Below are 26,214 nucleotides of genomic sequence, written 5' to 3' on the forward strand. Positions count from 1 at the left end.
CCACTTCTGGATACAATTCAGAAAGTCTAGACTTAGAAAAATGCACCCTGTGTATGACCTTAAATTGAATAAGTCCAAGACGAGCACAGGAGGTGGAAGATCGTACTCTCGCTATAGCCTGTTCCCAAGACTCCTCATGTATTCGAATTCCCAGTTCTTCTTCCCATGTACACTTAAGCTTAACATTAGAGTGGTTACTAAAAGACAGAATAGCATCATAGAGTTTCGAAATGGTTCCTCTGTGATGAGGAATAAATGATAACGTAGTTTCCCACTGCTGTTCTGGAGGTAAAGAGGGGAAATTTGGGAAACACTTGGCAACAAAATTTCGAATTTGAAAATAGCGAAACAAATGGGTAATAGGGAGATTATAACGAGAAGACAAGTTGGGAAAACTATCGAAAACACCATCCACATATAAATGTTTGAACTGTTTTATACCCTTGTCACACCACACTGAAAATTTCGAGTCCAAAAGTGAAGGGGGAAACAAATGGTTGTCGCTTAGAGGACCCGAGGAAGACGGCATTACAAAATTAAAGTGACGTCTAAACTGAAACCAGATTTTGAGTGTGTTAAGAACCACCTGATTATCAGTGTACAGAGAGGGTCTCACGGGTAAAGAGGAATAGAGCAAAGCCGGTAAAGAAGAGCCCTTACATGATGATAGCTCCAATTTACACCACGAGGAACCAGAAGATTTTAGCCAGTAGCAAAGTTTATGGATGTGAGCAGCCCAGTAGTAGACTAAAAAATTAGGTAATGCAAGTCCTCCACTAAATCTGCATCGCTGCAGCAAAGTTTTAGAGACCCTAGGTGGCTTCCCTCCCCAAATGAAAGAACCAATAATCTTGTCCAGTGAAACAAAAAAGTGTTTTGGCAAAAATAAGGGAATTGACTGAAATAAAAATAAAAATTTTGGTAAGATGTTCATTTTAACAACGTTAATCTTACCGATTAAAGAAAGGGGGAGATTACCCCATCTTTGAATATCAGATGTGATCCTTGATATAAGAGGAGACAAATTTGCTGATTTAAGGCCAGCTAAAGAGCGAGTCACGTTAATCCCTAAGTACTTAAACCCAGATGGACTGAGACGAAAGGGCAGATCAGACTGTTGAAGTTGACGTGCTGCCGTATTAACAGGAAAACACTCACTTTTCCCCAAATTTAATTTATAACCTGAAAACGAACTGAAGTTCTCCAGAATACTTAAAACAGCAGGGATGGAGCATGCCGGGTCAGTCATATATAATAACAAGTCATCCGCATACAATGATACTTTATGTGTAATTCTATTACGGATGATTCCCCTGAATACAGAAGAAGATCTCAATGTAATAGACAGAGGCTCGATGGCAATGGCAAAGAGTAAGGGAGACAAAGGGCAACCTTGACAACAACCACGACCCAGCGCAAAATAATCAGAGTAAACATCATTAGTATGAACACTGGCTTTAGGGGACGAATAAAGAAGCCGAATCCAGGAAATAAATTTATCGCCAAAACCAAATTTCTCTAAAACAGCAAACAAGTACTCCCACTCCACCCTATCGAAAGCCTTTTCAGCATCTAAAGAAATCACAAGTTCAGGAAGTTCAGATAGACGCTTTGAGTAAATAACATTGAAGAGTGTACGGGTATTAAAAAACAATTGCCGTCCCTTTATAAAGCCATTCTGCTCTTCAGATATAATTTGAGGAAGCACATCCTCAAGGCGAGATGCAATTACTTTAGCCAATACCTTTGCATCGGCATTAAGCAGAGATAATGGCCTGTAGGAACTAGAGATGGCACGATACCACTTTTTTATGTCCGATACCGATACCGATATCATAAATTTGGATATCTGCCGATACCGATATGAATCCGATATAGTGTTTTTTAATCAACAAAACTGTTTTCCAAAATATCTTGCTGCATTTTGCAAGTCTGCAAGTTCATACTCAAGTTTAAAACAACAACTACACTAAAGCTATTCTGTTATACCTGTATACAAAAAAATATTTCATAGTTCAGCAATACTGATCAATCTAATAAACTTAGACCTACACCATCCTCCCTATTCTGGTATTTTAAAGAGTACTTAGCGTAAATATTAAGCAACCTAACTAATAGGGTTCCAACTCCCAGCAACAACAAACATAAATAAATAAAAAAATAAGGAACCACCCCTCACGCGCCACCTCATGATGCTTAATCGACGTAATCAACCTTAATTTGATGCAGTGTGAAAAAAAATGCACAGAAATCAATTATTTTTCAAGAAATATTAAATAGATTCAACATCTTTCTTCAACAAAATTGCAGACTGCACAGATGGTACCTTCCCAAAGTAAAAAGTACTATAGCTTACTAGGGTATATATTAGACTTAATAGTCACTATATACAGTAATTGACTTCTATTCATTTTACATCAAATTAAAACTTTGGGTGTCAGATAATTATTTATTAAAAGCTCGACATTTTAAATGAGAATAAGAAAGAAAAGTATGTCTTTGTGCCCCCTTTTCCCTGTTCATGCCCTATCGGCCCCCCTGGCTAAACTTTGCTAGATCCGCCCCTGCACAGTTACCAGCGTCAGCTACGTAGAAAAAGATCCTGGAGTAGAAAGTAATATTAAATAAATTCTAACAACAGCTTATCAAGCTTAAACGTTCTGCTGTTGTTCAGCCGCTGGTTTCCTCTTTCTGGTGCAAAGTGGGCCAAAAACAAACAAGAGAGACGGACTCGCGACAGAAAAGCCGATCAGCTGATCATTTAAGCAGTTTCACGATTGAAGTAGCAGCCGGAGAGCCAGAGGCAGTCGCTTGTTAAGCTTAACGTGGGAATGCTTTACAAACATTCAGAGATGGACTTACACACTTGCTTTACTTCTCTCGGGGATAACTTTGTCGGAGATGAAATGCCAGGTTGCTAGCGAAGCTCCACATGCTATCCAGACCACCAACAGGTCCGGCATGCCACAGCCGCTCTATCACGTGATGCATACTGCTCCGACTGCTAACGTTCTGAGGTGAGTTACGGCGTGTTGCAAGTTTTGCGAGGTGCTTTCGTGATATTTAATGGATCGGATTACATTTTTTATTTTTCTCCGATATCCGATCCAGTAATTTAGGTCAGTATCGGACCGATACCGATACGTAATATCGGATCGGTCCATCTCTAGTAGGAACCACAGGAGGTTGGGTCCTTGTCATTTTTGAGAAGGAGCGCTATGGTTGCTTGTGTGAAAGTAGGCGGTAATGAACCCATTTCCAAGGATTCGTTAAACACAGACAAAAGCAATAGTGCCAATTTACCAATAAATGTTTTATAGAATTCAATTGGAAACCCATCCGGGCCCGGGGCTTTATTAGACTGCATAGCTGTAATAGCTTTTAATACTTCTTCGACAGATAATGGGGAGTCCAATTGCCCCGCATCATTAGCACCAATAACGGGGTTTGAAAGATTATGAAGAAATGCATTCATTTTAGCTTTATCTGTGGGAAATTCGGACCTGTACAACAAAGAGTAAAATGTTTTAAAGGTAGAATTAATTTCCAAGGGATCTGTAGTAATATTGTCATAAGAGTGTTTAATTGTCACGGCGGGGTGCGCCGATGTGTGTGGAAACAGGACCCAAAAGCAGATGATGACGAGGAATTGTAATGATTAACAGAAAGGTGAACCTTTAATGCGATGACGGCAGGGAAATGAACCAAGAGACCAAAAACAAACAGGCAAAACACTAAGAAACAAAATACTAAATGGTACTGAGACCAAAACCTAAACTATGACTGTGGTGGAAAAATAATAAACAAAGACCATGACTAAGACTAATAATACATAACAGATGAAAACTAGAACTATGACTGAGGTGAGGTAAACAGGCTAAGACCATGACTAAAACTGTGACCCTGGTGAGATAAACAGACGAACCGACAATGGCATGAAGAAAACAAAAAGCTTAAATACAGACATGAGGTGATCAGGGGAAGTGGGGACACATGGGGGAACAGCTGACAGACATAAACCTAATGACAGGACCAGGAGAGAAAGCTAAATACAATGAACAAAGAACACATGACATTGTCAAAATAAAACAGGAAATACTAACAACTAAACATGACAACACAACAGACCCAACACGTGATGAATAAATACCAAACCCCAAAACATAGAAAACCCAGGAACAATAACCAATAACTGCCTAAACTAAAGGCAAAATAGGAAATAACACAAACTAATAACATATCAAAAAATACAAAGAAAACTCAGAGTGCTGGGTCGGAGACCCAGCCTGTGACAGAGCCCCCCCCTCAAGGGCGGATTCCAGACGCCCGAAAACACCCAGAAAACAAAACCACAACAACCCACCAAGGGCGGGCGGCGGGGGCCCAGGACGGAGGGCCAGAAACAAGGCCACAAAAAACAAAGAAACGAAAACACACAGAGCAAACACAACAATGGCACAAAAAGTCCGAGACCCGACTTCAGGAGGGCGACCATGAACCCGGCAGAACAGGAGCGAATGGCGAAGCGGTTCAGGTGGCCGCCCCGGAGGCCGACAACAAAACAAAAGACAGTTCAAAAGTTCAGGAGGCCGACCAGGAGGCCAACGGTCCAGCAGTCCAAAATCCATGAGCTCAGGGGGCCGACCCGGAGGCCAACGGTCCAAGAGCCCAGAAAACAGTTCAGGAGGCCGGCCAGGTAGAAGGCACCGGTGGCGACGGAGCAGATCAGGAGGCCGACCGGGCGGGAGGCAGCGACGGCGACCGAGCAGGTCAGGAGGCCGGCCGGGCGGGAGGCACAGGTGGCGTAGCAGTTCAGGGGGCCGTCCATGACGGCGGCGTAGTTCAGAGGGCTGTCCATGACGGCAACGACGTCCAGTCATCGGCCGGACAGAACGTGCAGGACGAGCAGGCCGGACAGGATGTGCAGATCGGACCGGACGTGCAGGACGAGCAGGCCGGACAGGACGTGCAGGCCGGACAGGACGAGCAGGACGTGCAGGCCGGACAGGACGAGCAGGACGTGCAGGACGAGCTGGCCGGACGGGACGAGCAGGCCGGACGGGAAGTGCAGGAGCAGACGAAGCTGAACACTCGGAGGCCGGACCAGGCGGAGCTGCAGAGGCTGAGGCCGGACCAGGCGGAGCAGCAGAGGCTGAGGCCGGACCCGACGAGGATGAAGACTCTGACGAAGCTGGACCAGACGAGGATGACGACTCTGACGAAGCTGGACCAGACGAGGATGAAGACTCGGATGAAGCTGGACCAGGTGACGACGAGGCGGCCGCAGGTGGCGGCTGAACGGTCCCCTCGGACCCTCCAGCTGACGAGGCATGAGGCTGGACGGGCTCCTCGGGCCCTCCAGCTGACGAGGCAGGTTGCTTTTCAAGTTGCAGCAACACACAGTCTATAGTGGGTGAAATGAGTTCGTATGAGTTCTCAGACTGAGGTGTGGCAGAACCAGGTGAGGCGTCGTCCTCAGGCTGAGGCGTAGAAGCAGCAAGCAGTAGCGCAGCAGGTGGTGGTCCTGCAGGCGGCGGCACGGGAGCCGCAGGAGGTGGCGCTGCAGCCACAGGTGGTGAAGCAGAAGGTGGCCAGACGGGCTCCTCAGGCCCTCCAGCTGACGAGGCGTGAGGCTGGACGGGCTCCTCGGGCCCGCCAGCTGACGTGGCGTGAGACTGGCTGGGTTCTCCTGAAACTCCAGCAGACGAAACATGAGGCTGGCTGGGTTCTCCTGAACCTCCAGCAGACGAAACATGAGGCTGGCTGGGTTCTCCTGAACCTCCAGCAGACGAAACATGAGGCTGGCTGGGTTCTCCTGAACCTCCAGCAGACGAAACATGAAGCTGGCTGGGTTCTCCTGAACCTCCAGCAAACGAAACATGAGGCCGGACGGGCTCCCCGGGCCCTCCGACTGACACTGAAATTGGCTGCACCAGCTGTACCTCCGTCTCCAAACCGGCCTGGATAGCAGTCCCACAGCAGCTTAGCTGAGCCTGATGGCTAGCTTTTCCAGGGCAAACAGTCTCTGTATAGCCGGGCTCATTAACCGGAAAAGTAGTGTCAGTTTCCATAACCTCCGGAGAAAAAACATGAGGTGCCAAGATATAATCACTCACTTGTGTTTGTGTAATGGAGCGTCGGCGGCGCGTACGCCGCTTTTTCTTAGGAGTGGAAGACGGCGGTGAAATAGGTGGAAGTCCCTGGTAACTCCGAGGTCCCCCGAGAGCCAGTCGAGTTCCCCGGAAAGAGTGCTCGTGCTCCGGAATGAGCCACGGCTTCCACCGGAGCTCCTCCTCCAATAGAGCGCAGTATATCGACTGACGCTCGTCGTGATCTAAATCAACGGTGTCCAGCGCTTCCTCGCGCTGGACCGTGGCAGGAGTATGGCGAGACTGTGATGAGGGCGTGGAAACTGGTGAGCTGAGAGGTGGTGACGCTGTGGCGAATCTCAGCGAACCGACACGAACACACTCAGGTTCCGGAGGCAGCAATGGAGATGACTGATTGTGGGGTTGTTGTGACTGGTGGGTGCTGGAAGCCATTTCCTGACTCGACAGTGCCTGGGCCTGCAGCATCTCCTTTATCCTGGTAAAGGCAGCAACTATGGCAGGTGAGTCCGGGAGCTGGAGAAGGCGGGGATCCCTCTCCATAATAGCTTCAGCAACGTTAACCATTACCTGCTTGCTCTTTAAATCGGGCGCTGTAAAGATGCGGTCGAGGATCACTTGGATCCGAGCAGTCTCCTCCAGACACTCGGTGAGAGCAGCATCCGCTGGGTCCATACTGGTCGGTTCGTTCTGTCACGGCGGGGTGCGCCGATGTGTGTGGAAACAGGACCCAAAAGCAGATGATGACGAGGAATTGTAATGATTAACAGAAAGGTGAACCTTTAATGCGATGACGGCAGGGAAATGAACCAAGAGACCAAAAACAAACAGGCAAAACACTAAGAAACAAAATACTAAATGGTACTGAGACCAAAACCTAAACTATGACTGTGGTGGAAAAATAATAAACAAAGACCATGACTAAGACTAATAATACATAACAGATGAAAACTAGAACTATGACTGAGGTGAGGTAAACAGGCTAAGACCATGACTAAAACTGTGACCCTGGTGAGATAAACAGACGAACCGACAATGGCATGAAGAAAACAAAAAGCTTAAATACAGACATGAGGTGATCAGGGGAAGTGGGGACACATGGGGGAACAGCTGACAGACATAAACCTAATGACAGGACCAGGAGAGAAAGCTAAATACAATGAACAAAGAACACATGACATTGTCAAAATAAAACAGGAAATACTAACAACTAAACATGACAACACAACAGACCCAACACGTGATGAATAAATACCAAACCCCAAAACATAGAAAACCCAGGAACAATAACCAATAACTGCCTAAACTAAAGGCAAAATAGGAAATAACACAAACTAATAACATATCAAAAAATACAAAGAAAACTCAGAGTGCTGGGTCGGAGACCCAGCCTGTGACATTAATACTGGGTATCACACGCGAGGAGGCCTGACGTCGTAACTGATGTGCCAACAAGCGGCTAGCCTTGTCACCATATTCGTAATATGAGCCACGACTGCGTAGTAATAAGTGCTCAGCCTCTTTGGTTGACATAAGATCAAATTCTGCTTGCAAATCAAGGCGCTGCTTCAGTAATTCTGGAGAGAAGGGTTCAGTGTATAACTTTGATCAAGGTTACTAATTGCAGCTATAAGTTCTTTAAGCCTGGCATTAATCTTTTTATTAGCACGGACAGAGTAAGAAATAATTTGACCTCTCAGGTAGCATTTAAGAGTCTCCCATAGCAGAGAATATGAAACAGAATCATCCTGATTGAAGGACAAGAACTCCTCAATAGAGCTTGAAATAAATTCACAAAATTCTTTATTCGCCAGAAGGAGAGAGTTAAATCTCCAAAGTGGAGGGCTACGTTTATGGGTAGAAAGCTGAACATCCAATAGCAGAGGAGAATGATCAGATATTACAATACCAGAATAGTCAGAGGAATTAACACATGAATTAAGAGTTCTTTTTTTTTTTATAACTTTTTATTTATCATTTTACAGTATGGGAATACAAAACTTAAGGTCAGCATGGGAAACATTCACAGTTCCAGTAATAGCATCTACTTACATCATGGTAATATTCATTTATTCAGTGCAAAGGGGAGTACACAACCCATTTTTCCCAGAGCTTCTTAAATTTCTCGAGCTCGAGTCTAAGAACAAAGGTAAGCCTTTCCATTCCAAAAAATTCTTCCACTATCCCACGCCATTGGGCCGGAGTTGGAGGGTCTGCCTTTAGCCACCTACGGGTTATGGCCTTCCTGCAGCCAGCCAAAAGTATTTTCAATAAATAAATATCTTTATGTGGGAGTGCCGTAGGCAATTTGCCAAGATACAATGTATCAAATGAATAGTCTATTTTAATCCCAATTATTTTGTTTATCTCAAGGGCCACCTCCCCCCAATATGGCTGAATCCTTGGGCAGGCCCAGAAGACATGAAAATGGTTTGCCATAGGGGTTCCACAACCTCTCCAACATAGGCCCTGGCTCTGTGAGCCTGTTTGCCGAGCTGTGAGTTTAGGAGTGTTAAAGAATCTCACTACATTCTTCCAACCAAACTCTCTTAAGGACCTTGAATTTGCAGTGGTAGCCTGAGACTCACATATTCCCCACCAGCTGTCCTCCGAAATTCGTGAGCCTGATTCCCTCTCCCATTTATGCTTAATGTACAGCGTAGAGTGATTTTTAGAGGCTTGTATACTACCGTATATTTTCGAGACCATCTTTTTAGAGTCATTTCTCTTGTATGCCTCTTGAAAGATATGAATTAGGTTGTATTCGTTTTCATCTCTGATTAGCAACGTCTTGTTGTAATAGTCTCTGACCTGCAAGTATCTAAAGAAGTCGTGCTTTGCCAATCCGTATGTATCTGAGATGGTTTTATAGCTTTGGAATCCCCCATTTGTTGCTAGTGAACAAAAAGAAGTAATTCCTCTCAGAGTCCACTGTTTAAAGGTCCCATCCAGCCTGGCAGGTACAAACTCCAGGTCATAAGCTATCCAATTCAAGGTCTTAGCCTGCTTTTCTATTTGTAGTTTCCCCACAACCCTGAACCATAGTTTCAGGGTGAACCGGGTCAAATGGTTCAAATCTTTGTAAAATTTTTCAGCTTGGTTCTTATTTCCTAAAAGAGACTGTAATGGGAAGTCTAATTGTGTAACTTCCATATTTTTCCATTTAGCTTCATAGTTTGGGGAACACCAGTTTACCAGGGGCTTCAGTTGTGCGGCGTAGTAGTAATCTTGTAAGCACGGCAAAGCTCTCCCTCCCTTCTCTTTTTTCAATTGCAGCGTTTTATACTGGACCCTCGGTCTTCCGCCGTTCCAGACGAACCGTGAGATCCATCTGTCCCACTCGTCAAATTGTTTTTGGGGTATCTCCAGGGGTAGTGACTGGAAGAGATAGAGAATTCGAGGCAGAACGTTCATTTTAATTATTTCTATTCTATTACTCATATCCAAAGGGAGGAGAGACCACCGAGTTAGGTCAGATTTGATCTCTTTGTTGAGGGGGCAATAATTAATTTCATAGAGTCTAGACATGTCTTTCGTTAGGTTTACTCCCAAGTATTTTATTGTAGGAGAGTCCCATTTGAAGCTGAATTTCTTTACAGTTTCCGGTCGAGGTGTATAATTGAACGTAAGGGATTGAGTTTTTTGAATATTTAGTTTATAGCCGGAGTAGTGATTGTAGGCTTTTAGTAAGGTCATCAATTGGGACAAACTAGACTCAGGATTTGTAATAAAAAGGAGAACATCATCCGCAAACATACAGGTCTTGTGTTCTTCACCCCCGATCATTATTCCTTGTATTTCAGAGTTTTCTCTAATAGCCTGAGCCAGAGGCTCAATGTACAAGGCAAACAGGGACGGGCTCAAGGGACAGCCCTGGCGTGTCCCTCGCTTCAAAATAATACTTTGAGACAGGTGTCCATTAATCCTGATCCTGGCTGTTGGGGAGTAATACAGTGCTCTGATACATTTAATGAAGCCATCTTTGAATCCAAATCGTGTTAGTACCCTAAATAGATATTCCCAACCCACCGAGTCGAATGCCTTTTCGGCATCTAGGCTGACCAACATTGCACTAATATTTCCTGATGTTATGTGATCCATCACTTGTAGCGTTCTCCTCAGGTTGTCCTGAGTCTGTCTATTTGAGACAAAGCCTGTCTGGTCTAAGTCTATCAGCTCCGGGATAATTGATTCCAGTCTCTTAGCTAATATTGAAGCAAATAATTTATAGTCCACATTGAGGATAGAAATTGGCCTATACGAGCTGCATTCTTTTGTATCTTTGCCGTCTTTTGGGATAATTGAGATAACTGCTTCTCTCCAGGATTGTGGGGCTACTCCTGTTCTTAGCGTATGATTAAAGCAATTAAGCAGCACTGGTGTTACTTGTGTCCTAAATGCTTTATACCATTCGGACGGATAACCGTCAGCGCCTGGTGCCTTATTCGCCTTCAGTCTGGAAATAGCTTTATGCAGCTCCTCAACAGTTATCTCAGCCATAAGTTTCTTATTTTGCAATTCTCCTATAGACGGTAAGTCTAATGAGCTTAGAAAGGCATCCATCGTCATATTCTCTACCAGGGGAGGTTGGGTATATAGGTTTTTGTAATACTGTTCAAATGCCCGTTGAATATCCTCCAGTTTACTGCAAATAATTTGGGACTCAGGGTTCCTGATTTTATGAATTCTGTTCTTTTCCTGTTGTTTTCGCAGCCTCCACGACAGAAGCTTCAGCGCCCTAGGTCCCGTCTCATAATACTTTTGTTTTGTAAATTTGAGCTTTCTTTCAATTTCCTCGTCGTAAATGCCGTTTAAATCTTGTTTAATTTTATTCATCCTCACCAATATCTGGGGGTCTTTTTGGGCAATATGTCTTGACTCCAGCGATTTCAATTCCCCCTGTAGCTTCTCAAGTCTTTCCTGCTTTTCTTTTTTCCTGTGAGCTGTGAGGGCAATAATCTTACCTCTAATGACAACTTTTGCTGCGTCCCATAGAGTGTTTGGAGATACCTCGCCATTGTCGTTATATTGTAGATAAGTTTCAAATTCCTGCTGGATTTGTGTTTGTGCTGATTTCTCATTCAGAATACTGGTATTGAGTCTCCAAAGTGTATTTGTCCGCTGTTTAGCGCGGTTCAAGGTTAGGTACACTCCTGAATGATCAGATAAATCTCTGACCCCGATTTTACATTCCTCGACCTTATGCCAGTCTGATTTGTACATAAAAAAATAGTCAATACGAGTATAAACTGAATGGCACGCAGAGTAATAGGTAAACTGTTTATCCCCTGGATGAGAGGATCTCCACACATCAATCAAACCCAATTCTGTAAGCATGCGTTGGACCATGATAGCATTTGAGTTTTTCTTCTGCTGGTGGTTGGATGAGTCTAGTTTTGGCTGGAGTTGAACATTGAGGTCTCCACCAAAAATCAAAACTCCTCGTGTTTCCAAGAAATGTGTTTCGTGTTTCTAAATCAAGTAGCTTCTTATAGAAGGATTTGGTGCTTCCTGGCGGAGCGTATACATTAAATAATGTTACTTCCTCCTCTTCTAATTTACCCTTTACCAAAACGAACCTCCCGTGAATTAAGAGTTCTGTCGATGAAAAAATAATCAATCCTGGAATAAGACTGGTGGATCTGAGAGAAAAACTAAAATTTTTTGATTGAAGGGTTGCGAAATCTCCATGGATCAACAAGATCATTCCGTTTCATAAAATCTGAGAATGATTTAGACATAGATGATTGAGTCAAATTACGAGGATTAGATCGATCCAAAATTGGATCAAAAACACAATTCAGATCACCACCAAGGATAAGCAAATGTGTATTCAGAAAGGGGATGTTACTCAGCAGTCTATTAGCGAATTCAGCATCATCAAAATTCGGGGCATATACATTTACCAACAAAACCTTTTTCTGCATCAGGGTACCAGCAACAATGATGTATCTGCCATTCCTATCAGCGATAACATTGGTCGAAGAGAATTGAACTTTCTTATTAATGAGAATGGCCACTCCTCTAGCCTTCGAATTAAAATTTGAGTGAAATACCTGACCTACCCAAGGGCAATATAACCTGTAATGATCCTTAATGCGAAGATGAGTCTCCTGTAAAAATGCTATGTCAGAATTTAGACGTTTCAAGTGAGTAAAAACCTTAGATCTCTTAACAGGGTTACCCATACCTCTGATATTCCAACTAATGAATCTAAGAGGCATACCTGACCCAGCAATGCTGGGGTCTATATTGCCATTAACCATTTATAAAAAGGAAGAGGAAAAAGACCAAACCAAAATGCCAGTGGCCATGAAGAACCGAAATGGGACAGCCCCCCCCCCCCCCCCCCCCCCCCCCAACCCAACCCAACCCAACCCTGAACACAAATACACCCCAAGTCTCCACAGAACAGAACAAAGGAGACAGCAGTGTACCCCCAAAGTAGCAAAAATGATTCACCGAAGTGACTGGACTAACTGGAGTCTAAATAAAAATAAAAGCGAGAGAGGGAAAAATAACCTCTCGCCAACTTCTCTACAGTATAACAGTGTGCGCGTAACAGTAAACATGTTTTTTAAAAAGGGAAAAAATAAAAAGGAAACCAACCAACCAAAAAAGATCTCACGGTACAAAATATGACTTCCTCAGAAGGAGACCTTTCCAACAAATCACCGAAAGTGCATAAAATAAAAAAAACAAAACAAAAACAAACAAACAAACAAAAAACATACATAAATAGATAAACAATTAAAACAAAAACAACCAAACAAAAAATAAATAAATAAACAAAAATTTAACAGAAACAAAAAACAACTCAGTCCTATGCAAATCAATGCAGCAAGCTTGGAGAAGATTGTGCCGGACTGGTCCGAAGTTCAAGAGTATAGTATATGATTCAGTTTCAATAAATAACAATGAAAATAAAAGGAACCAGCACACCAACAGTACAATAACCAGCACAATGGCCTAAGAAAACAATGCACAGATGGCGTTAAACCTAACGAGAGCGTGAACCCTTATTAGCATTACAGCATCAAACTGAGGGGCTATCGAGGCTCACCCAGAGATCAAAGTTTTGACATAATCACTGGCCTCCTCTGCTGAAACAAAGTCCTTCTCGACACCCTTATATGTGATGCGGAGTCGCGCTGGATGAAGCAGGCCATACCGAACACCTTCAATGCCACGGAGTTGCTGCCTGACCGTGTTGAATGCAGCACGAGCCCGTGCCACCCTGGCGGTGTAGTCGGGGAAGACTGAGATGGTCCGATCTCCAACTTTAATCTGTCGGCGTTCTCTAGCACGTCGTAAAATGTCAACACAGTCAGTGTGGTAATGAAACCTGCATACAATGGCTCGTGGAGGGTCGCCGGGCTTAGGTGCGGGTTGGAGGGTCCTGTGCGAACGATCCAAAAGCGGCTCCTTCCCCAGATCAAATGCTTCTTTTACCAAGGAAGCTACGGCAGCAGTGGTGCACGTGTCAGGGCCCTCCGGTACTCCCACTATCCTAACATTGTTGCGCCGTGACCTGGACTCCAAATCTTCACACTTACTTTCCAGCTTGGCTACATGAGCTGTGAGGCCCTTGATAGTGTTTTTCATCTCAGCTATATCATCAGAGCAGACAGTAAGTGCGTGCTCCATCTCCTTCACCGTACCTTTTAGCTCAGACATGGTAGCGTCATTGGCAGCTTTATCGATCGCCAGCTGCGTCTTCACCGCCTGCAGGTCGAACTTAATGGTAGACAAAGCATCACCCAGAGTGTCCTGAAGTTCCTTTTTAAAGATGTCGGCGATATCTTTCCTCAGCGAAGCCAGCAACTCGACCTTGAGAGCCTCAATATCAGGATTAGCTTGACATGTGGGGGGCTTTGCAGGAGACGACGGCTCACTCGAGGGTGTGGTCGCGGTTTGCAAACTAGGCCTCAGTTGTGTTTGAATAGTACTGCGGGTTTTAACATTTTTTGCTGCCATTTTACGCCGGCCCGAGTAAAACTTCTCAACAAGACAATCCACAAACCAAAACAGGACTGGAAATATGGCCAAAACGCGCGAATAAATAACAATTTAATCGAAATCGGCGGGAGCGCCCAGACTCGCGTCGGGTTTTGATAATTTAAAGTTAAACCTCACACAATTTCAACAACCACCAAACAGCAAAAACAGTAAATGAGAGCGGGTACACGGATTCTACACAAAGACGTAAACACAAAGTGCAGACCGCCAGCACATCAGAATCAGTGAGATGTCGGCTTTCGCACCCGACCGCACGGACACGTACACGGACACGCTGTCGGAGTTGAAAGCCGACATCTCACTGATTCTAATGCGTAGGCGGTCCGCACCTTGTGTTTACATATTTTTTTGCGCTAGATTCTGAGCTGCAGCTTTTATCTCTCTCCAAACAATATTGACTGAACCAGTAGCAAAAGAAGATCCAATCTATGCTTCACATTTTGCTTCACATAAACATCCTCCTAATAGAATAAGAATAGATTACCAGTACCTTAAAAATCCATTGTCCAGAAGCAGGTGTGATAATATTAAAATACAAAATAAATAAATAAATAAATAAAAGTAATGTAAAATTAAACAGCATGGCGCTTGTCATTAAGTATTTAAGTCAATACCTTTTTTAATGTCAAAATATCGAATCGAAAATTTATTTTTACATATTTTTTAAGTGATTAAAATCGTGTCCAGAGTTTTTGTCAACACCAACGCCCCCTTACCACTTTCTGTTTAATACACATGCCATGAGTTCGCTGCTCTGGTAAGTTTTTTATTTTTATTTCATTTATGGCATACCTTTCTGATAAAACCCTGTGTCACAACCATAGTGCGTCAACACCACAGTCGATGAAATGCAATATCTAATTCTTTTTTATTTTTTTGTAAAAAGAACTTCATTTAGGTAGATTGTAGAGGCCATAAGCAACTGATGAAAAACAAGATGGCTTCTGTCAGAAGAACATGTGTAATGAGAGAAAGTAGGGTATTTTGTCAGCACCATCAGATGTCAACACCATCAGGATTTTTGCCTGACGGTGGTGACCCTTTTTCTAATGGCATTGACAAATGCCACAAAGTGTGCTATTCACCAATTATATTACGTTGTATCACCATTTCCGTTATATTACTTCCTGCAGGGCCGTGCAGAGAGGTTTAAAGGGGCGGGTGCTCAAAGTTTAAAAGGGGCACATTGAACCAGGCTGAATAACAACAACACACATTCATCAAGACTCTAATATGGGAAGGGCAGGGCTGTGTTGATCTGAGACTGTAGACATTATAAAGTCCATAGGAGAGATGGTAGCAGATTAAACAAGTATCATGAGATAATAACAAAATGCAAAGATTGGTGACAGCACTTGGAACCATAAGGCAACAAAAACTGTGAGAAATAATTTAGGCTCTGCCTGTGAATCACTCTTTGCTTCTCTTCTTCCTTCCATCCCATAATTTCATCTATCACTCTCCACTTGCTGTCTATCTGAGAACAAGGCACAACTTGCTATTGCAACACGTTCTCACTCCCAACTCGTCAAACGTGTGACGCATGGTCAGGCCCCCTCTGCTGCACATATGGACGCGCAGGGTACCCCCCTCGCGTCGGGAATTGACGTGAAGGGTCCTCCGATTGAAGAGATTGCCGCGGAAGTGCCTGTTGTCGGTATATTTAGACATTTTCCAAATCACATTGTAACGACCTATACTGAACACAATAAATTATATAATGCAGGCAACTATCTGAGAGAAAATTACTGCAGATAAAACTAATTACAGGCTGTTATTTGTGTATCGGTTCTTGCATTGACGGACTGAGCGATGTATGCTGGGTAATGGCACAGCTAGCGATTGGGTGAATTTATTGCACCGGTTTTATAAACTGTTCTACAATCCTTTTGATATTTGGAAATCTGTTGATCATTCTGCTACAGCTGTAAGATATCTTCTCCAACTCCTCTGAATACATGCAGTCATTTTACCGTCTGCTTTGGCTAATCACGCTCTTACGTATCAAATTAAATTAAATGCCTAATAAAAAAGCTGTTCTTTTTTATTAGGCAAAAACATTTTCGGCAAAAAAACATTATGCAAAAACATTTTCGGTGCTGTTAAGGAATTCACAGCGACTCACTTGTTTATTTTTGAGAAAGTTTATTTTTTATCATATTAGATGAGCGGCAGTGACGTCAACGTACTCGATCGTACCACAGGTAAGTGCGAATCTGAATCTGTAGATTTTTTTAAATTATTTTTCTTATTTAAAACCAAAAAGAAAAACCCAAAACAGTGAGCTCACAAAGCTGCTTTTAGCAGTTCCATGGGTTAAGATTAGCAATTTCGTGGAACAGCGAATGACTTAACATTTAATAGCATATATGTTACCACACCACATGTGCTGTAAGTTAGCTAAATTCATTTCTGTTAGCCAATCAAGTTAAGCTTATCATATATCATCATCCAGGGTACAGTGATAGAGAAGTGTGTGCTGACGTTTGCTGTTTTTGCCACTTTGTAAAGTTTGAGGGTTCTAATAAGGGTCAGTGTTGCCAGATTGGGTTGGTGCTCAAATTGAAGATAGACGTTATCTATCAATCTAGCTCTCTCTTTATGGCTCTCTCTCTCATTCTGGCTCTCTCTCTCTCTCTCAAGATCAATTTTAAACTTAATAACAGCATTACATAATCATTAAATAGCAGACCGATCGTCTATGCTGCAAATGAAATACAAATGGACACTAAACAGGGTTTATCTAAATCGTTACAATAGGCTTTAATGTATATATTTATTTATAAGGTGCTTCTGAATTCTGAATACTTTTTTTTTCTAAACAGGTTCTTCATCAATCAGCCTATTATTGATTGATTCCTTCCTACATCTGCTTTTTGAAAAACTCCTAAAGGCACTTTTAAGAGCCACGTAAGTCTGTTTGTATCTGTTCTTACTGCTGTCCTTATTGGTCTGTCTCTCTGTTTCTGCCTCGCTCTGTTGGTCTCTGTCTTGTTTGATTATTCTGTTTGTGTGTGCGTGCGTGCGTGCGTGCGTGCGTGCGTGCGTGCGTGTTTGTTTGTTTGTTTGTTTGTTTGTTTGTTTGTTTGTTTGTTTGTTTGTTTGTTTGTTTGTTTGTTTGTTCTTCTTTCTGCCATGAGTGACTCCGAAATTCAAGATCCTTTAAGGATCCTAGATAATCTGACTGATCAGCAGGAACAAATTGATGAGCTCCAACACCTCAATGACATGCTTGGTGAGCTGAAGCAAGAGGTAGCTCCTGTACCTGTGAAGCCACCTGAACTAACAGTAAAATGGAAAAAAAGAGACAAAGATGGAAACCAACTCTATGCGAGGCCAAGATCAATCCGGAGTCAATTACATAAGGGTCAGTACTCTTTCATACAAGATAATTTGAAGATATAGATTGTATGGACACAAAACCATAAATTTAACGTATTAATTAATTTAAATATTTGTAAAGACAAACAGGAAAGCAATTTGTTTGTTTTGACACAAAAGGACATTAAACAAACCACAGAATTATCTCTTAAAACTGAATGATCCCCCCCTAGCAAGTATGGCATTCATTACGTTATGTTAGTCCAGTAACAAAATGTGGCTGACAGTTACCTCCTCACAAGGATTTTGGTAAAAGATATTGGTACTTGGCAGCACAGTGGCACATCAAAAAATGTCCTGATTTCAATTCCACTATCAGACCAGGGTCTTTGTGTGTAGAGTTTGCGTGTTCTTCCCTTGTTTCTCTGCTCGCAGGTTACCTGGTTTACTCCCACAGTCCTGAGATGTGGAGTTTGGCTAATTGGTTATTCTAAATTGTTTCTGTGTTATAAATGTTAGGGGTGCAATGATACACAAAATTCACGGTTCGGTTCGATACTTTGGTGTCACGGTTCGATATTTTTTCGATACAAAAAAATGTTCATGCATTTTTAATTTGTCATTTATTAAAATTATAAATATATATTTTAACTCAAAAGTACAGTTTTTAAATTTAACCCTAACCCTTGTGCGTGTTTTTTATTTTGACAGCGAATGCACACCTGCGGACCACTTATGTGCAGCCCTGGTTATTTAGCTCGTCATATTGAGGCCACAGAAATTCTTTTGTCCATGAAACCATAAAGCTGCACTTTCTTTTTGCCTTATAGTCTGATTTGTCATAACTTCTCCGTTTTGCGGTAAGCTTTTCTTTGGCTGTCACTTCTTCACCCTGACCTGTCTTATTTGGCTCAGCAGAACTGAAATGCTTTTACACATGCACTCACATAAGCTCAGCGATTCTCTGCGCGATCAACCTCTCACATGTTTAAGCTTGCTGCGGGAGATTTCACTTGTCATGTTTGCATAGTAAGCTAACGATTAATAAGACGATGTCAGAGGAATTGGTGCACAAATTATCATCACTCACAGATCAGTGCTGTTGCTCTCTATACACAGTTCGCAGGATTGCAAAGTGAAAGCAAAAAAACAAGCGCAAATTCAAACGCGACTTCAATATGTCACATATTGACAGTGGCTCACCGATGCCAATGACATAATTACCCAGCTACATTTCTGAAAGAATGCAAAAGCATTGACATATATTTTTCCTACAATAGCCCGACGGGCAGGGCAGAGATAGATTTTGGTACCCCGACTGAAAAAAATCGCTAGCTTCGGGACGTCGGGCTAGCGATTTTGCGAGCCCTGTATCTGATTGAGGAATCACTCATCTTTGGAAAAGAGAGTTTATTACAGAGAAATGGCTCTTTCCAAAATAAAAGCTATACTATCCGCTTCTTCTGGGCTATATTCTCAGCAGCATAAGGAGAATCATGTGCTAACAGCTGTCTAAATGACTCGGCTAAAGTTAGTAGCATGCTTGTTGTTTTTGTCTTTGCACTAGGATGATGTCGGCGTAAATGTGCAGTCATATTCGTTGTGTTCCCACTAGTGCTTTCAGGTTAATCTCGTTGAAATGACCTTAACGCCACAACACGGCAAATCTCCGTTAACGAGCTACCGCCGATCGCTCCGTGCATGGGGCTAGACGGCCAACACGTTAACGAGCTAACTGCGCTAGCACACTAGTTCACACCAATGTAATTGAGCATTGCATGGCACATCCAACATACTGTTTTACTTTAGTCCATGACTCGCTTACCTTCAGGGTCATACGTCACATGAAAACCAAAATAATTCCAAACGCCAGAACTGAATGAGGTTCAATTTGCCTGTTGCAAGGAGAGCTTAACTTCTGTCTCGCTAGCTTGCCCTGTGCTCTTCCTTCTGACTATGCTGTCTGTGTTGAGCGCTCAGTGGATCTGCGCTCGACAGTGCAGCCTAGGCGGAGTAGTCGAACACAGATTCACTGAGCGCTCAACACAGACAGCATCGTCAGAAGGAAAATTGATAAAATAAATTACAAATGTTGTATTGTTCGATACATATGCGTACCGAACCGAAAGCACTGTATCGAACGGTTCAATATCGATACGAATATCGTTGCACCCCTAATAAATGTGGATTTGATTTGTGTTTTTGATATACTGTTGATGTTTTATACAGCTGCCCACAGTCAGAAGACCAATTCTACCACTAATAACAGGCACTGTGAGGTGGCATTTGCCCCAGAGACTGTTGGTATGTACTCCACTGTGTCTTCACTAGATCAAAGCAGTATGTTCATGTGTTTGCAGCAATTGCTAGCATATTTATAGCCATCAAGCTTTACTCTCATAGCTACTCTGTCCATTACACTTTTATAATTTAATCAATTTTAATAGAAAATGTATTTGTTTTTTTTAGCAGAGCGCTTTCTACAAGAACTCCAGAGCTCACTGAATGATTCTTCAGATGATCACCATGAAGCACCACCACCAAAAGCTCCTCTTTTGGCTTCCTTGAACTGGAGCACAAGAAAAACTCTTTTTTCAGAGAGTTGGAGGGCCAAAAGACCCCATCTGGTGAATACCATGGCAGCTCAAGAAAGTGTGTCGGAACATATATGCCAACAATGTGGGAGCAATCCAGCTGTGCTTCGTTGTCGTGACTGTCTACCACGCCCCCTTTTTTGTGATGTCATCATGCACACCAGATATGTCCTTCACAATAGACGTGCCATGACTGCCGGATTCTTCCAGCCATTGCCTCCAACAACTTACATTGTAAATAAGACCCTTTGCAATGATGGTAAGTTCTGTGACTAAACTTATTATGTTTACTGTTTATACATTTCCCTTACGCTCTCTCTCTCTCTATCTCATTTTTTAAAAAAGTTGATGCTTCCTCAGCTCTCAACTACACTGTTAGCTTTGAGCTGTTAAGTTGTTTTTTTTATTGTTTCAAGTAAGGCTCAGTTGGTCCTACCATATCTTAGTCACATTTCAACGTTTTACTTCATAGTTAATAAACTTATTTAAATCATATGTTACGCATACATGTTGACTTCTTTAGCACGACTTGTACCTGTGGAGAGCCCAGTCACAATCTGCGGCTGTCCACCAGAGTGTTTGAGGGTCAGACCAGGAAAGGTTGTTGCTGTGGTCACAATGAATGGTAAGAAGAACTTCATTTTGTCCTGACTGACAACCATCTGTAAACAATTCATCTAAAACTAAACCCTCACAAGCATTGTTGCAGTATAGTCTGAGACAAAAAGAAGACCTAACCCAAAGATAATAAACTTTTACTCTGGAGTCATGAGTTTTTCACTTTTCTAGGACGTTACAACCTCAGCATGCCAGAGCTGAGGTGTGAGACATGTGAAGCTTCTTGGACTGCTGGAGTAGATGACCTAAATCTAAGTGATTACTGGCCCGCTACCCTTCACTTTTCTACTTTGTACGCAACAGATGTCTTCTTCACATTTGAAGAAATGAAGATGGCATCACCCGGACTCTCCTGCAAAGCATTTTTAAAAATGCTTGATCAACGAACTCTCCACTTTGGCCGTGTGAGCATTTTAGTTTATGCATCCTTTACAGTATGGTTCTTCTGTGTTATTCCAACACGTTCTCACTCCCAACTCGTCAAACGTGTGACGCATGGTCAGGCTCCCTCTGCTGCACTTATGGACACGCAGGGTACCCCTCTCGCGTCGGGAATTGACGTGAAGGGTCCTCCGATTGAAGAGATTGCAGCGGAAGTGCCTGTTGTCGGTATATTTAGACATTTTCCAAATCACATTGTAGTGACGTATACAGAACACAATAAATTATATAATGTAAACAACTACCTGAAAAACAGGTAGAACAATACTTTTGTATGGTTTATTGCATTTACGGAGGGAGTGATGTATGCTGGGTAATGGCACAGCTAGCTACTGGGTGACTTTATTCACCCGCTTCGGCTGTTATCAGTCCATACAATGGGCGTTATCAGCACAAATCAGTCCCATAGATATGGGCCATCTCCTGCTAGATTGTTCAGAAGGTTGTTCTCATCCATCCAGATGGAGGATCACTAACAGGAGCGTGGAAGACTCCAGAATCCACTCTGGCTGGAATCCGGTGGATACAGCAGTGTGTACAGGTACAGGACCATTTAAACGGACAGCATTTATAGAATGACTATTAAAAGTCAGCGAGTGTCAGTAATGTTAATGTGGTTATCTTAGTAATACACCGAGTGCTAATATAACAGCTTTAAGATGCATTTGTAGATATTATTACGTGTTTTACCGTCTTTATGCTGCTAGCTTAAAGTTACGGTGTAAACGTTAGCTTATATTGGAGTAAAGCTGTTACTGTTTAAACGATGTTAGCACAGAAATATTAGCTTCTGTCATGACTGATGAAGTTACTAGTTAATAAAGTTTCCAGTAAAGTGTTTAATCGCAGCCACAGATTGACAGCAAATATCTCGATTAGCTTCAGTGCATCTATAATAAATATGTGCAAGTTTCAGTGCTTCGTTTAAACTGTATGATACTTATACTGACCCAGGGTCAGTGTAAAATACAATCCTAGCTGTGTGAACAAAGCCTGGCTGCTTTAATCCTGCATGACAAACCTCAGGATGCAGGTTATTATTACTCTTTCCTGCTGGCACACCTGTCACACCTGAGAGTCAGCTAGAAACTTACAGTGACGTGGACATCATGCAAAGACTGCCAGACTCTGTAATACTGCAAATGATCAGTGACTCAAGTTAACACTAAACTTTAAACAGCACCTCTGTGTCTCTGTGTGCTGAACATCTAGGATTGAGTCAGGCTGCATCAGCTGAAGCTGTTATTTGTATATATCAGTATTTTTTATTCAGGTGTGGGGAAAATACGTAAGACTGCAGTGAAGCGATGCACCAGATTAATCCCTGGCCAAAGGTATCGTACTTAAATCAGACTACTGATCCAGCCACATCAGCCTTTTGTGAGGTCTGTTTAAAGTTGACTAAAAGTGAACTGCAGGTTCCTGAGAGGTGGACTGTGAGCACAGAAACACATGTTAATACATACAGCTGCAGCAAACTTACATTAATTTTAAATAGATTTGTTACTCTGATGTCTGTCTCTGTGTTAGTCCTCTGACAGACTGGTGACCTGTCCAGGTGTGCTCTACCTATGACTACTGGGACAGGCTCTAGCCTCTGTAATAGAAATGTTCTGTTATTCTCATTTAAAGTATTTAAGTGCTTATGCATATGCTTAGTTGTGACACTGTTACTGTTCAGTGAAAGTTTCTAAAACTAGATGAACTTACTTCAGCGTCAGCAGTTTGAGAAAACAACTCCCTTTACAGGTGCTGATAAGGCCAAGGGCACAAAACAGCATAACCATTGATCCGTTAGGTTTCATAGCGAGGCGCGTGAAGTGTGGTGTGATCAGTGTAACTTCCTCCCTCCTCCTTGGAATGCATAAAGGAGCAGGAGCACGACCTCTGTGGCAGCGCTGACATGACTGAACTGTGATGTTTGATGTGTGTTGGCGCAGTAATAAATAGCTTGATCACAGCTCTTTCTGTGTTGCAGACTTTATTTAAAAAATTCCACGACACCCCCCCCCCCCCCCCCCCCCCCTCCCACTGTGAACCTGAATTGAATATTCAGAAGACATTTGTTTAAATAGTTCTACAAATCTGAGCTGTTGGTGTGTCCTTGGATTGTGTGGTAATAATATTAGAGCCTGCAATCTTTCTTACTGAAACTCTACTATGAGTCATGTTACCTGAGATTAATTCTATGTTTACCTGTCAGCCTGGACAAATGTGCTGTGTGAAGGAAATTAAATTAAATCAGGTCTGAACTGCGTACATTTAAGGAATCTGTTCATATTTAATTGAAATATGAACCAGTGATTTTTTGATTGCTGATTCCAAGAGAGTCTTTGTGGAAATCCTGTTTGGCTTTTTGTTATTTTAATTCTCTTCTCTGTTTTCCAGAACAGTTCTCCACAGTCGCTGTCCACATGGGTCAGTGGGACCAAGAAGCACTCTGCTAATGTGTGGACTCTGACCAGCAACATCCAGCAAGACCCAGACAGCGTTTTCTATCTCCCAGCTGGAGGTTTTGTGTGTCTGTGACTGGAGAGTCAGATTTTTGTTGAGCTTCACACTTGCAGAGGTAAGTCAGTTTGCAGAGATCCCTACCACCCTGGCTTTTATGTGCTAGATTTCTTATCTGAAACAGTAATATTTCAGTGACTGCTGCTTATACCACAGGTTAATACACTCTACTGATCCCTGATAGGAGAATCATCAATTTTGCCAACAAAGAAGCCTGGTGGATGTTTGTTTACAGTCTGATGATGGGACATCATGCTCTGCATCTTCAAAGTTTGCCTCCTCATTATTATTCATACCCAGTAATGTGAAGTATGCTCATATCTACTATAACTGAACCAACCTGGTGCTCTTCATTTATGGAGGCTGTTGAGTCTGAATGTTGGATGTTGTGTATCTCGTGTTCTCTGGGCTTTGTTGTCCTCAGTCTTTTCGCAGGATCAGAAAACAAAACCAGGAGGCGCGTAAATGTTTCTTCTGCATGATGTTTCTTCAAATGTTTCTTCTGGATGATGATAAGACTGTGACACGGGATGCCACCTTTGGTCTTGTGATGAAGCAAAGTTCAGGAAGAAGTGGGATTAAATGGTACCCACATGTGTGCTGCTGAGAAGGATGTACAGGGGCACCTGCAGCCAAATCCAAGCCTCAGGTTAGTTGTAGTTGCAGAACGCTACAGGACTGAGACAGCTAATGTTCGATTAAACGGATGAAAAAGAAGTTTCTTCCCTATAATTATCACTTCTTAAAATCTGTAGCAACTTCAAGTCTGTCAGCGTGCTGAGCATGCTCAGAATGTGACAATATATTTTTGTTCAATATTTAATTTCTTTCAGTTGCAACTGTTAAATGAAAAAAATAAAAATATATTCTTATAATTTAGCAAACTAATTTATCAAAAAAATATACATATATCTGTATTAGTTTTAATAAATTAATTTGACACCTGTATTGAAAATACCATATTGTATTCATACAGAATCAGTTTGGTATCATTGTTTGTCTGCTCACTGATTGCTGAAACTAAGAGCTACTTTGATCTGTTTAGATCTAAAGTATCCAAAGTTGAGCTCTGATGTTTCTTCACCCCTGTGTGTGTGATATGTGATTCCTACATGCTGGCAGAGCAGCAGTTTGTGCTCACAGATGGTGACGGTGTGGAGAGACGGTGGTGTTTCCTCAGAAGAACCAGCAGAGTCACAAAGGACACCAGTCCATCTCACCACCTTGACTTGCTGACTGATGTTCGTCTGCACTGCACAGAGGAAATCAGCTGACCGAGGTTTGTCCAGTGACGTGTTATGAATGTATATTTGTTTTATGCTTACAGTTATGTTTTTCTTGACAGAGGCTCTGCAGAGGTCAGACAAAGCAGAGAAAACATGTGCTTTACATTTTACTGTGATTTATTGAGATATTTGTTGCCTGATGTTCAGCAGGAATGGAGAAATAGAATCAAAGGGAGATGTTTTTGCTGTTTTTGTAATGATGTAAGTAAATCTTCAATATTATTTATTTGCTTGGTTATATTAGGAGTGTTTCTGAGTGAGGGGGAGAGGAGTCATCATCCAGGTAAAGTGACGTGGATCAGTGGATACACTTGTCTCCCCTTTAAAGGAGACGATCCAAGTCATCCTTAAATGTTAGTGCTTTCAAATACACAAACATTTTTAAAGGACAAAAATGAACATCCAACTTTGACTGTAATACAAAATAAATCTTTGCATGTGTGTTTTCAAACTCTCAGATGGGCAGCATATCAGTCTTGGACTGTCTAACCTGCAGCACTGAATGACCACCGCACGAGCATGTTCCTGCAATATTCAGCATCTGATCCTTCATCTGTGTGCTTCTGCTTTTGGTAAGTAGAGTTACCCAACTCCAGTAACTCTAAACACATGCCATCCATTTCTAACGGCCTGGTTACTTCCTGTCAGTTACTTTAGAAACCATGTGGTCACCTGACCTAACACTGTTTCTTCTTCTTCCCCTTAATGTTCAAGTGTCACAAGTCAAACAGCTGGAGAGGAAACTACACCAGCGTACTGGGATGTTTCACCAACACGTGCCAGATGCTGTTCCTTCATGGTGACATCACCAGAGACAGCCCCGCCCACCTCAGGACCTCGCCATTGATCATGAAGATTATAATGATGACAGCGAGCGGAACTAAGACTGTAAAAATCCACGACCAGAATGTTTCTTTCTAATTATTAATGAATACTGAGCCTCTTTCTGTGTTTTGTCTGTTTTGGGTTTTTACCTCATTTGTTTCTAACAAAGTTCACAAACTCACACAGTTTACATTCTGTATGTTTCCATCTTTACCAGCCACACTCTAACTGCATTTAAGAAAATAATCCTTAGAAATCGTCGTTTTTCTCTTTTGTAATTGATGATAATTCAGTGAATATACTGCGCTGCTTCCTTTTATTGTGTCACACATTGCTTTATGTTTTTCAGTGTCCAGTTATTTTTTACTGCTGTTTGAATTCTCTGTATGTTTGACCCTGTAGACTGTTTGATGGACTGCTTGTCTTCCTGTTTGTTACCGCCGCCTGTTTTTTTATAAAGATTTGGATTTCTGACTTCAACACAGCCTCTGC

The 26,214-nt window shown here is 42.3% G+C and overlaps 1 long non-coding RNA gene across 1 annotated transcript; it reads left to right on the forward strand.

The window, feature by feature from the left end:
• The first annotated feature begins 23,784 nt into the window (after positions 1-23,784).
• LOC146578805 (uncharacterized) lies at positions 23,785-26,161 on the forward strand. The gene is made up of 5 exons (XR_014891557.1): positions 23,785-24,260; positions 24,734-24,890; positions 25,142-25,250; positions 25,356-25,469; positions 25,612-26,161. It is a non-coding gene; the product is annotated as an uncharacterized LOC146578805 (long non-coding RNA).
• Positions 26,162-26,214: the final 53 nt, after the last annotated feature.

The sequence above is a fragment of the Mchenga conophoros genome, linkage group LG3 (assembly GCF_057382185.1).
Source record: "Mchenga conophoros isolate Kocher_MC1m ecotype Shallow Benthic linkage group LG3, M_conophoros_male_GT1.1, whole genome shotgun sequence".
In the NCBI taxonomy this organism is placed as follows: Eukaryota; Metazoa; Chordata; class Actinopteri; order Cichliformes; family Cichlidae; genus Mchenga; species Mchenga conophoros.